Here is a 12,972-nt window from a genome sequence, read left to right as displayed (position 1 = left end):
CATTCTGCTTATTTGCCTCAGCCGCATCGAGAAACTCATGCACGCCCTTAATGTACTCGCAGGTGTGTCTGTCACCGTACATCCATTGTCGGTTCATCTGCGTGCATTATATATAATTAAGTGTCCAAATTAATAGAAGTTCATCATCACATTAAAACCAAAGTGCATACATAGTTCTCATCTAACAACATATAGCTCTCCACAGCATCTAATTAATTAAACCATACATTGAAACTATGTAAAACATTTTAATGCGAAAACAAATGCGATCATAATCGCAACCAAGGTAATAATTGATCCAACGGCATAATGATCACTACACCACAACACCAAATTCCCTACTGATGTTGGTCGGGAAAGGTCAATATACACCAACATACAGTTGGTCGGCAATGTTCCTATCGGACTGTAGGTCGGTAATGCTTGTACAGGCAACTGAGTGTCGGTTGGTAATAATAAGACGTTTAATGTCTCATTCTCGGACGGCAATACTCTTACACCCAGCCAACCATCGGTCGGGAAACATTACCGACCGACCGATCGTTGGGCCAGCGAAATAGCCCGCGCCAATCGTTTGGGCCAGCGACATTTAGCTCGCGCGCGGGGCTAAAAAAGGCTTCGCGCCAACCAGCCCAAAAAGCCTCCAGCTTTTCTCCCTTTCCCCTCGCAGCCACCACACATTAACCCTATCCCCACCCACGCTTTCTTTCCGGCGATGGCGCCGCCGTTCTCTTCTCCGCGCACCGCCGTCTGCTCCGCGGCCGCTCCATCTCCTCCTCACCTGCCTCACCTTATCCCTTCCTCCTCCCACTCTCTCTGCCTTTCTGTGCTCCCGTGCTCCTAGTGTAGTGCCTCTTCCCGGCTCCCGCACCCAGATGCGACCGCCTAGGGTTCGCTGCAGACGGAGATGGCTACCACGGAGGTCGCCCCCTTCAGATCTAGCGGCCCAGTGCTCTACCAGGTGCGGTAGTCAAGGAGGACGCAGCGCCGTCACCAGGCTGGTGCTGGGTGCGCTCTGGCCTTCCTTCCAGCTGGTGTGTACCTTGCTCTTGGGGTAGCGCCGAGCGATGGCAGGGACTACAAGATGCAGCAGAAGCGGCGCATGGCCAAGGATCTAGGCCTCCGACCATTAGCGGTTGTTGTTGTGGCAGAAGCGACGGTACAGAGTTCGCGCCTCCGCCCTGTTCAGCCTTGCCTCCATCAACTCTGAAATCCCCGGTAAGCAAATTCATAATCCTGTTTTCATCGTGATTGTGTAAAAAGCTGGATATGGATGAAGACGAAGACCAAGGGCAGATTTTGTATATCTGCTAGCTTTACATCCATTTTTTCTGTAGTTTATTTTTGCCACGTGAAGCTGGATGAGTTTAGATTTGTTCATGAAATTGGATGGAATAGAGATAGGACTGTAATGCCCAGATGTATTTTCAACTGGATACCTATTGCCTAAACTACAAGAACACTAACAGAAGGTCACTGAATCCAATTTTATTTTCTGGAGCTCTTGAATAGACACCGTGCTTCATAATCAGCTCCAAATTCTCAATCCTGTAACACTAACATTATTTGGTAAAACAATAGAAATATGTTTCACAACAATAGCGGCACATGATAACAACCATATCCATATGATGATACAAAAAGCGACACCCAAATCAAGTGCATACCATTCTTAATCATGTCTCTACTTACTTTAATTTCCAAGAAAGTCTGGCCCTCAACAACCTTATTATCTTAGTGATTCCTGATCTTCCATCAAAGAATATCAATTCATTGCAAATACAGCACCATTATTATCTATTTGTTTTCATTGCTATCAAGTACTACCTCCGTACCAAAATATAGCCTACAAAAATGTCTTATATTTTGATACAGAGGTAATAAATTTTTGACTATAATCCAAATTAAAACCATCAAAATCGTTTGATTTGTAGGATCCTTCCTCCAGGCAGCGGCGCAATTTGTTGGCTTGCTCATCAGTTGTGATACCCCATGGCCCCTGTCCGCACCTGCTGGTGAGTTCTTCCCTAATGCTTCTGTATATTCCTTTGGTTGTTACTTATTGCATGAGAAAATAGGTTCCATGCCTTTTCTTTCCCATTTGAACCATGTGAAGACCCGTTTCCAGTACTTCCATTAATTCCATGCATCCTCTGGTTCTGCTATTATTCTATTAGGATTTTACTGTTGATTCAAACATGCTAGTTATTTAGCCTTTTTCTGAGACATTCGTAGCTATTTCTGAGAGTGCTCCTTCAGTAAATATATTCTTACCCCTGTCATGTCAGGGGCACTTAGACACGAAAGGATATGTTTCAGATATGAAGGTATAAAAAATATATAAAGCATCATCAAGCAATGGAGGAAACCAGATCCCAAAATCAGCAAAAAGAAATGTAGAACTTCATTAGTTCCTGGAGCATATACCTAGATGATCATAGATCATGCATGGTCATAACATGGAAACGCTCTTAGAAAGGTGGTTTATATGGATGTTGTCCTCTGTTTGTCTAACCAAAAGCACGGCGAGTGTTACTACAATGTACTCCCTCCGTTTCTAAATATAAGACCTTTTAGAGGTTTCAATACGGACTACATACGGATGTATATAGACGTATTTTAGAGTGCAGATTCACTCATTTTGCTTCATATGTAGTCTGTATCGGAATCTCTAAAAAGGATTATATTATTTGGGAACAAAGGGAGTAGTAGTTATACGGTCGTTCACAGGATAGTCAAGTGATTATTTTTCGCTTCTGCCTCACATGGTTGTTGGTTGGAAAAAAGTTTATATCTTTTGTGCTACATTGGTTTTCTCATTTCCCATGAAATTTCTAACTGGACTGTCTCGGCCGTTGTTGTGTATATTTGTTTCCTTCTAAAAAAGAGGGGTTTTATGCAACCCTTCATAGACACTACCGCGGATCTCGAGTGGCGAAATGTTCTTTCTTGAACCTTCCAGTGGCGAAATGTTATTACTTAGGTTCATGAAATGGGGAAAAAATCATGAGTTTAATTTTCTAGAGTACTGCATCAATAACCTAGGTAAATATGTTCTCCTTTGTTAGGTCCTTCCAGTTATGTACTTTTGCTGCCACTAATCGTGAACTATATTCAGCATTGAGCATTCTAATTATTCTTCTGCATTGTTCTCTATCTCGACAACTGCTGTAGTCCAGGCTGAAGGGATGGCATGTATGATTGATGTAGTTTCATCTCAATAAGAACTATTTGGTGTATAGTATGTTGGTCCCAGCCTACTTGCTGTAACTCTTGATTTTGATGGATTTTGTTCATGGCTTTGATTATACAATCTAGAATTTGTACCGTTTTGAGCCAAATTCAACAGAGTATATCATCCAATGCTAACGGTTTCAATTATCATGGTATATTCAAGTCAAAGCTAAATACTATTCTGTGCCCGCCTACCTTGGCAAAGATTGCAGGTTAAACTACTTTGGTGCTGTAGGTTCTTTTCTTCTTACTCTTATTCTTTAGGTTTTATTTGTTATTCCTATTTCCATTCAGGGCGAAAAAAGCTGGGAACTGTTTGGACAAATGTACCTTTTAAGTGTTCTCCCTTCCTGCCCAAAACAATGTTAGGTGGGCTAAGATAATACTGTTAGGCGTTCAGAAAGAGTCACATCTATAATTAGCTTTCAGCTTGATATATCCAGTGTGAACTACTGGAAATATGTACATCTACTGAAAGAGTCATAGTTATATATATTTAGCTTTTAGCTCACTGTATCCAATATCTGTGAAGTTGTATGTTTATTGTTTTGGAAATAAGTGTGGGAATATTGGCTGCTGCTACCTATGCTCAGGAATCGTACAGAGTAAATGACGCATTTCCTTTCAATTGATAGACAAAAAGTGGACGGGGGGCTTCCATGCCACATCCATGGCTATTGCTGGAAGTTGAGCTGTCTTCATGTCCCAAAATGCTAGTTTTATAGATTATGTAAGTGTATTCTTCACTTTATGCTATTGTGTGTGCATGTACACATGTGAATTTTCCATGCATTCAATTTCATAAATTAATCGAGCATTCTAAAAGTTGGGACTTGTTTAACTTTTGTAGGAAGCAACCATAAGGACTGGACTCAGAAAGAACCATGAAGCCAACGGTCCATGCCAACTAGATGTTTGAGCTTTCATTTTGTACAACTGATGCATCATACTTGCATCTTTTATCTGTCCTTTTGTGAACATGATGTATGGTGTCTTGGTGGTTATATTTAGAACAGACTGAAGTGTATGTATGTGACAATTAGTTAATGGAATAAAAAAATGTTTGGTGCACCTGAAATATGGTGTCTTGGTGATTATGCTTAGAATGCATGAACTACATGTATGTGACAGCCAATACAATAGCTTAATTAAAGTTGTGGTTGGCTAAAAAAATGTTGATGAATTGTTTGTTGGCAAAGGAAAACACCATCTGATTGTTGGTTGGCAAAACAAACCCCGTCGGACAGTGGGTCAGGAAAGCCCAACATCGAGCCCATCAGAATGTTGGTCGGGAAAGGCCCATGGCTGCCCCAACATATTGTTGGTCGGGAAAGGCCCATCGCTGCCCCAACAGACTGTCGGTCGGGAAAGGCCCATAGCAGGCCCAACAGACTCTTGGTCGGGAAAGGTACTCCATAGCCATCCAGCAGTCGGTCGGGAAAGGGTTTTCCCGTCTGGATTTTTCCTGACAGACAGAATCGGTCGGCAATAGTCTTTCCCAACCGACTGTCTATCGCCGAAAGTAGTATTTCCGACCAACCTGGCTATTGGGGATATAGTGCCGTGGTGTAGTGGATACCAAGCCTCGGTATGAATGGCATATTTTCTAATCTTTCTAATCTTCAAGCACATTGCATCCATCTTGATCTTGTGATCATCGATGACATCCGCAACATGCAACTCCAATATCATCTTCTCCTCCTCAATTTTTTTATTTTTTCTTCAACAAATTGTTTTCTTCTTCAATTAAATTTAACCTCTCGACAATAGGGTCGGTTGGCATTTCCGATTCACATACATCCTACATAAATAAAATCTATGTCATGTTGGTCGGCATAATTTTCATAAACAATAAATGAATCAATAGTTATAAAGATAATATATTTACCACATCCGAATCATAGACAGGACGTGGGCCGACGGAGGCGGATACCAAAACCATCGCACTATATAAGATGCAATAATAAAAGTAAGAAAATAATACAAGTATCCATGTAAACATACAAGTAAGAATATTTTTCCTTTCAGAAAGAAGATAAGAACAAGAGGCTCACCATGGTGGTGCCGGCGATGAGCTCGGCGCGGGTGATCGACGGCGGTGAAGACGGGGACGGGGCGTGACGGACCGCTAAACCTAGACAAATATTATGGAAAATGGAGCTTGTAGGTCGAGCTTGGAGAGGAGAAAGCTTAAGTAGTGTGGCTCAGGCATTCCATCGAACACCTTATGTGCATAGAAGGTGAGCTAGAGCACCACCAAGCCCTCTCCCCCTCGGCCAGAAAAAAACAGAGCAGTGTGCTCTGCTCTTACGTGAGGGGGTATATATAGGCACCTCATTGTTTGGTCCCGGTTCATGCCACCAACCGGGACCAATGGTGGTGGGCCAGGAGCGAGGCCCATTGGTCCCGGTTCGTCCCACCAACCGGGACCAAAAGGTCCAGATGAACCGGGACCAATGGCCCATGTGGCCCGGTCGTCCCCCTGGGCTGACGAACCGGGACCAATGCCCCCATTGGTCCCGGTTCTGGACTGAACCGGGACTAATGAGCTGACCCGGCCTGGACCAAAACCCTGTTTTCTAATATGCTGGGTTCTCAGGCATCATCACCGAAAAATCCTAACTGAATACGTACATGATGGCTCTTGTCTTCTTCCAGTTTTAGTAATTTGCTAGACCGTGATGGAGTTGCCGTGCCGGTTTGTCTTATGTGACTTGCTCATATATTTGTTGGTAATAGAGGAAGATAATTTTTTTTCGAGAAGACTTTTAATCTATTCATCTTCAATTATGGCAATACAACGAACATCAGAAATAATAAAAATTACATCTAGGTCCGTAGACCACCTAGCGACGACTACAAGCACTGAAGCGAGCCGAAGGCGCGCCGTCGTCATCGCCCCTCCCTCGTCGGAGCCGGATAAAACTTGTTGTAGTAGATAGTTGAGAAGTCGCCGTGCTAAGGCCCCATAGAACCAGCGCAGCAGAACAACACCCGCCGTCGATGAAGAGTAGCGTAGATCGAAAGGATTTAACCTGAAGAAACACAAACATAGACGAACTACGGCTAGATCCGAGCAAATCCACCAAGGATAGATCTGCGCGACATGTGCGCATTTTTTTCTATGTTTTTTTTTCTGTTTTGACCATGGTTTTAAATAGCCTGCTATAACTCTGCTATAGCACGCTAAAAGGCTAGCGCACTATTTAAAACTTTGGTTTCGACAATACACACAACTTTCACGTTGAGCACTTCTTCGTGCGAGCCCATCTTCCTTGTGTTTTGCTGCGTGTTCTCATATGTTGTCCTCCCAGCCATTCTCGAGCCATTAACACAACGAAACGGTAAGCCGGATTGTGATATGACTCTGTGCTAAACATAATAACTTGCCGAGTAAATATAACATGTCATGTGAAGCATGGTGGCTCTTTACTGACTGGGTCGTAGAGCCTACTGGTTAGGCATAGCGGCAGCTGGACAGAACCTGCCGAACGATAGATGGCGGCATGCCCACTCGGACATGCTGAATCGGTGAGCCGCTTGCCGATTGGGAGATGACAGCTTCTATCACTTGGGAGATCTACAATTGGTAACTGTCGGACTCGTGCGCCTTTCTACCGAGTGTTTTCTGCATGTCTCTTGCCTGCTCTTCACACGTTATGAGTACCTCTTCTAGTGCGCCTCAACCAAATCATCTATTATGGCAGAAATGTCTCGTTTGGCAAGAGGTTTGCCAATAACAAGTGCGAACAATACATGACATGTTTCATGTTAAAAATGAAGAAATCATGTAGCACATCTGGTAAGCAATTCAATCAACTAAAAGAAAAATGAAGAAGAAATGGCCATGGTTGCAGACTTTGTTTTTTGTACATTTGCCATGTGAGTTGCAACATAAAAACTGTCATGTGAGTACTTAGTTGCAACATAAAAAACTTCCCCTGCCAATCAAATGGGCAGTTCTTCCATTTCCAATGCATGCAGTCGATGCTTCCAAGCATCCCAGGAAATCCTTTTGCTGCATTCTGTGCTAGGATCCGAGCAGTGTCTTCCGCATTGGGTGTTCTCAAGTATTGTGGCCCAAACACTGCCACCACTGCCCGACAGAACTTGTAGAACAGTCTATGCTGGTGGACTCGGCCATGCGCCCATAGTCGTCGAGTGAATCACTGGGAGCTCCATATGCAAGCATCCTCATCGTTGTCGTGCACTTCTGGATGGAGGTGAATCCAAGAGCACCAGTGCAATCCATCTTGCACTTGAAGTAGTTGTCGAACTCCCGGATGGAATTCACAATCCAGAGGAAGAGCTTTCGGCTCATCCGATAACGGGGCCGAAATGTTCTCTCGCCATGAAGTGGAGCATCGGCGAAGTAGTCGGAGTAGAGCATGCAGTAGCCTTGCAGACGATGCCGGTTCTTTGCTTTCACCCGCCCCGGCGCCGAGCCACCTCGCCGCGGCTTTTCATTGCTCGCCAGCAGCTGGGCGAGGGCGGCGAGCACCATCAGATGCTCTTCTTCCTGGATGTCGGCCGCGGCTTCCTCCTCCAGCAGCGCGGCGAGCTCTTCCTCCTCATCCGAGTCCATCGCCGAGACAGGCAAAACGCCGAACACCTTGCGCTCGGTGGGCGTGTACCCACCGTTAAACCGCGCCTCCGCGGCCGGAAACGGCGGCCGGAAACGCCCAGCTGCTGTGGGAGGGGCTGCCGCGGCGAAGCGCTGCTATTTTCCGGCGGGGAATGGCTATCTAGCGGAGTAGGCGGCGGCCGTCGCCAGGATATAGCTAGTGGTGGCCGAGGGCGCGGGGGTGCGAGGCGAGTCGGGGGAAGAAAACCTTGACTTTTCCCCTGTCGGTGTGGGCCAGGCGTGCTTTTCCCTAGCGCCGGAGCCCCCAACGGCTCCCCAGCGCGCCGGGTTCGGCCTGTGACCGCCGGACGGAAAAAAGGTCCGAACCGGCGATTTTCGGCGTCCTGAAAGCACGACTGAGCCGTTTTTTCGACGCTGGCACCGAAAAAGTGGCCTGGGGAGGCCTGTTGGGAGCGCGGCTGGAGATGCCCTCAGTAGAGCGCTGGGACTTGCACAAGACGCCTCGCCCGGAGCACATGCCTCAGACTAAGGCGACGGCCACGGCACGGCAGAAGTCCATGTTCGCTTGGTCCAGCTTCTACGCCTCGCCGGACCCGAGCATGCTCCCCATGCCCTCCTTCTTTCTGCGCGCACATTAGCCTTCACTCTGTACTACTATTAGTAGTTGTTACAAGTCCACCACGGCGATCTAGTTCCTTCCTGAGGAGTAGTGTTGTGTAGTAGAATCTTATAATCCCTTTTATTTCATCTCACCTAGTGAAAAAGCATCGGACTCCACAACATTTGGCCGATGCTACTTCTGCTGTTATGATTCAATATGTGTGAAGGATGTTTATTTTCAATGAATTTGTTCGTGGTCGTTTAATTTCAGCAACTTTTAATGTACCATAGCGTTCAACTTGAAGTTAACTAAGATGAACTGAATATATGCACTTCTAAGAACTAGACTAGAAGAGTTGCTGGTATGGCTTCATGAACCAAACACAAACATGAACCAGTCACCCCTGTAGCTCGCTTGATCCATCCAACATCAATGCACTGTTCCAATTCACTCTTCTCCTCCTCCAAGATCTCGCCCGGTGTGGCCAGTGAGTCGTGGCACTTGCTGGTGCCTTGATCGAGCATGGAGAAGTGGGAGTTACACATTGGCGGCCTTGTCTGTCAAGCTTGTCGCCGCCTTGTTGGTCTCTCTCACCTTCATAATCCATGGCGCTCTAACATTCACTTCAGGATAATCATAAGTTGCCTAGTGCTTGGTTGTAAGGCGAGCGTATTTTCACGGGTAATCGGCTACGCCGAGTGTACAAAAATGAATGCACGGCTTATAGAAAATTCATGGCGTCTAAGAGAACAAACTCAGAATCACCAAAAAAGACCCTTGGGTTAAATGTTACGCTCGGCATAGCCCTCATAAGGTACTTGGCTTACATTCATCCTGTTCTCGGTAAATAGCCTGCCCCATGGCCACCATGGAAGAACTTAACGGCAACGTTACGATGAACCCTACAAGCCGAGCTGCCAAGTACTAGCCGTTAGACAGTCAACTTAGAGTACCATTTTCCTGTTCAAAACACAAAAATGTGAGCAAAATGTAAGCCGAGTTTCTGATATTTGACACTCGGCTTACATTTTCTATCCTTTTGGCCCTAGTTTTTCTTAGTAAAAAAATACTTTTCATTGTTTTCCATTGCATCTATGTTTATTTATTGCATTTTATTTCCTTCCCCTCTCTCTTACACACATTCTCCCCTGATCAGTTATCATTGCCCTTTTGATGTCGTGATGTTTTATACCAATTGCTTTGGAACTTGTTTTTTAATAGGCTAGATATATGCATGTAATACTTGCATTTTTAATACATGATTTATTTCCAAGGCGTGTTTTTCAAATAGTGTTGCCCCCCATGTTCCCCCACTTCGATTTATGAGGGATGACAGTTTCAATCATAGATAGAGGAAATGAAAATTTAGTTTCATTTGTTATCGATGGGGAAAGGGGGAATAATATACAAATGATGGGTGTGCATGCTACTACTCGAATATTTACTGCAATATGAATAACTTGGCCCTGCTCAACACCTTCTGGATCAACGTCTTCGCTTGCATCTGGATATTTCCTGATAGATTGTTAATTTCCGAGGAAGAGGGGGACAAAGAGTAGAAATTGTTTGAGGAGGACAAGGAAGGGTAGCAAGTGGAGAACTTGGGGAAGGAAACATATCAGCACAACACTATGTTGGCCAGGTGGTTCATGGTGTTGAGAAGGGAAGAGTGTTCCAAGAGACCAAGTGGTCATGGTGTTGGAGAAGGGAAGAGTGTTCCAGGAATTAAAGAGGAAAAAGAAAGGAACTGTATTCTAGAAAATAAGTAGGAACAAAAACTAAAACCGCTACACTAGGAGATGCAAAAATATATCTGAAATAATTAACAAAAGTATGGCCTCCGGCTTGAAATGGATGGCTTCATTCCCATCCTTGATGGACACAATGGTGTTCCTCTTTCTACGCTCGTCATGGAAGAACTAGGTATTCCTATCTCCCTTACTGGCCCAATTCTTCTTTGCTCCAGCGACACTTCACTGTTGAGCGATGTGGGGTATGCTAGGATATGGACATGTCACAGAGTAGCTACTGCTAGAGTTGGAAAGACAGCAGGGAAAGGAAACTCGTGCAATTCTCTCTGTATTCATCGATTTGGAGATTATACCATATATAGCTGTACATGCCTAACCATACACACAAAGCCAGCCTTAAGACTCGGGCCACTTGGGCTTAACCCATGACTAACGCACGTACGTGCACAGGCGCACGACATGAACACACACATACGCTAACACCCCGCCGCAGTCGAGCTGTCATCGCCTGGCAATTAAGACCCATAGACTGGAACGAATAGCTTGAAAAGCTGCTGCCGGGAGGCCCTCGGTCATAATATCTGCGAATTGTTGAGTGGTGGGAACATATACAATCCGGAAGTCGCCGAGAGCCACCTTCTCCCGGACAAAATGAATGTCCAGCTCAATGTGTTTGGTCGGTTTGTGATGCACTGGATTGGTGGACATGTACACCGCTGAGATGTTATCACAAAACACAATCGTGGCCTTCGGGAGAGAACAACCAAGCTCATCAAGAAGTCGTTGTAGCCACACACAGTCAGCAACGGCATTGGCAACGGCGCGATACTCTGCTTCCGCGCTGGAGCGAGAGACGGTGGTTTGCCTCTTGAAAGACCAACTCACGAGTGCATCACCGAGGTAGACACATTAGCCTAATGTAGAGCGTCGAGTGTCCGGGCAGCCGGCCCAATCCGCATCGGAGTAAGCCACGATCTCCGTGGATGCTGAATATGACAGGAGGAGGCCATAGGTGGAGGTGCCACGAACATACCGGCAAGATGCGCTTGATGATGGCGAGATGGCAGTCACGAGGATCATGCATGTGTAGGCATGCCTGCTGAACTGCGTAGGCGAAGTTAGGGCGCATCATAGTAAGGTACTGAAGCCCTGCAGCAAGGCTACGGTACTCAGACGGATCATCCACCGGGGAGCCAGCATCAGCAACAATCTTGGGCGATGTATCAACAGGGGTAGATGCAGGGTGACACTGAGACATGCTGGCTCGTTGAAGAAGCTCATGGGCGTACTAGGCTTGGTTGAGGAAGAACCCACACACCGTGTGATCAACCCGGATGCCGAGAAAATAGTGAAGATTGCCCATGTCCATCATGGCGAACTCATGCTGAAGCTGATCGACGATGTGTCGAAGAAGGGCCGTCGATGAAGCAGTGAGGATGATGTCATTGATGTACAACAGTAGGTAAGCTGTATCGCTGCCCCGCCGTAGTATGGAGAGCAAGGCGTCCGAGCGGGATGTGGTGAACCCGATGGTGGTGGCGAAGGTGGCAAAGCGGTGAAACCAAGCCCGCGGCGCCTGCTTGAGGCCGTACAACGACTTAGAGAGTCGACATACATGATCACGATGAGGGTCGTCGACGAACCCAGCCGGCTAATAGCAGTAGACCTGCTCATCAAGAACGCCGTGTATGAAAGCGTTTTTCACGTCAAGCTGGTGAATAGGCCAGCTGCGTGAGAACGCTAAGGTAAGCACGGTGCGAATCATTGCCGGTTTGACCGTCGGAGAAAAGGTCTCCGCAAAATCGATGCCCAGACGTTGAGCGAAACTACGAACAACCCAACGGGCTTTATAACGATCCAGCGAGCTGTCAGCGTTGGTTTTGATAAGAGGTGAGGATAATAGGTTCCATGTAGCTCAACCTACACAGGAACTTTCTGTTCACGCGCCTATGCACTGCTGACGAAACGATGGAACATCGTGGCCAGTGGACCGGAATGGTTCAGCCACCCACCCAACCATAGCGGTGCCGCACCCCTCCTTCATGCATCTCCCATACATACATGCGCTGACCAGATCCTCCTCAGCTGCCAATCCCATCCTCGTCCCATTCGTCCTAGGTAAAGGCAACACTCCTTCCCATGCCTGAATGCTCGCAGACCAGTTTCTCCCCGTCACCCTGCTACTCCTTGCCCGCCAGCCACTACTAGACCGCCCTTGCTGCTCCTCGCCCCTATGGACAGACTACACAGGGCGACGCATCGATAATGGCGCATGATGGAGTTGCCCGCAGCAGCAATGCTACAGCTTGAGAGAAGGCGCGTGCATGACTACGTGCCAAGCCATACATCATCGACGTGACGGACGACATGTGCACAACTGCGAGGCCTGCCGTACTTTGGTCGGCTTCGGGTGGGTTCCATTTACGGTTGCGCATGTGCCCGCATGATGAGATTGGGAGGAGCACTTATCACAAATGGTGACATGGATGTGAGCTAGACGACGCGATGGCTGCCACCTCCTCTTGCGCGGACCACATCGGCGCTCGTCGGTGGCGCCACCGGCGCAGCCAGCCTCAACCCCGTATATATCGTCGCAAGTCTAGTTATTAGCGCAACCCGCCTCGATGCCGGTGCAACCCAGCTCGCTGCTGAAATAGACGATATTAGTTGGGAGGGACTACAATAGAATATGTCCCTTAGGTGCAAAAATACAAAAATCGAAGCCGGTCCATTGGATTGAGGGTGGATGGCATTGAATCCATTGGAGGGATCTCAGCCCACTTACATGTGTGTGTGTGTGT

General features: G+C 46.7%; 1 long non-coding RNA gene across 1 annotated transcript; it reads left to right on the top strand.

Annotated features, from left to right (window-relative positions):
* Window positions 1-642: 642 nt before the first annotated feature.
* Window positions 643-4,305, top strand: LOC123131765 (uncharacterized). The gene is made up of 4 exons (XR_006464319.1): window positions 643-1,218; window positions 1,935-2,015; window positions 3,870-3,964; window positions 4,085-4,305. It is a non-coding gene; the product is annotated as an uncharacterized lncRNA (long non-coding RNA).
* The last annotated feature ends 8,667 nt before the right edge of the window (window positions 4,306-12,972 follow it).

This window comes from Triticum aestivum, chromosome 6A (assembly GCF_018294505.1).
Source record: "Triticum aestivum cultivar Chinese Spring chromosome 6A, IWGSC CS RefSeq v2.1, whole genome shotgun sequence".
Classification (NCBI taxonomy): Eukaryota; Viridiplantae; Streptophyta; class Magnoliopsida; order Poales; family Poaceae; genus Triticum; species Triticum aestivum.
The sequence above is the reverse complement of the archived record's forward strand: the minus strand, read 5'-3'. Positions and strand labels throughout refer to the sequence as shown.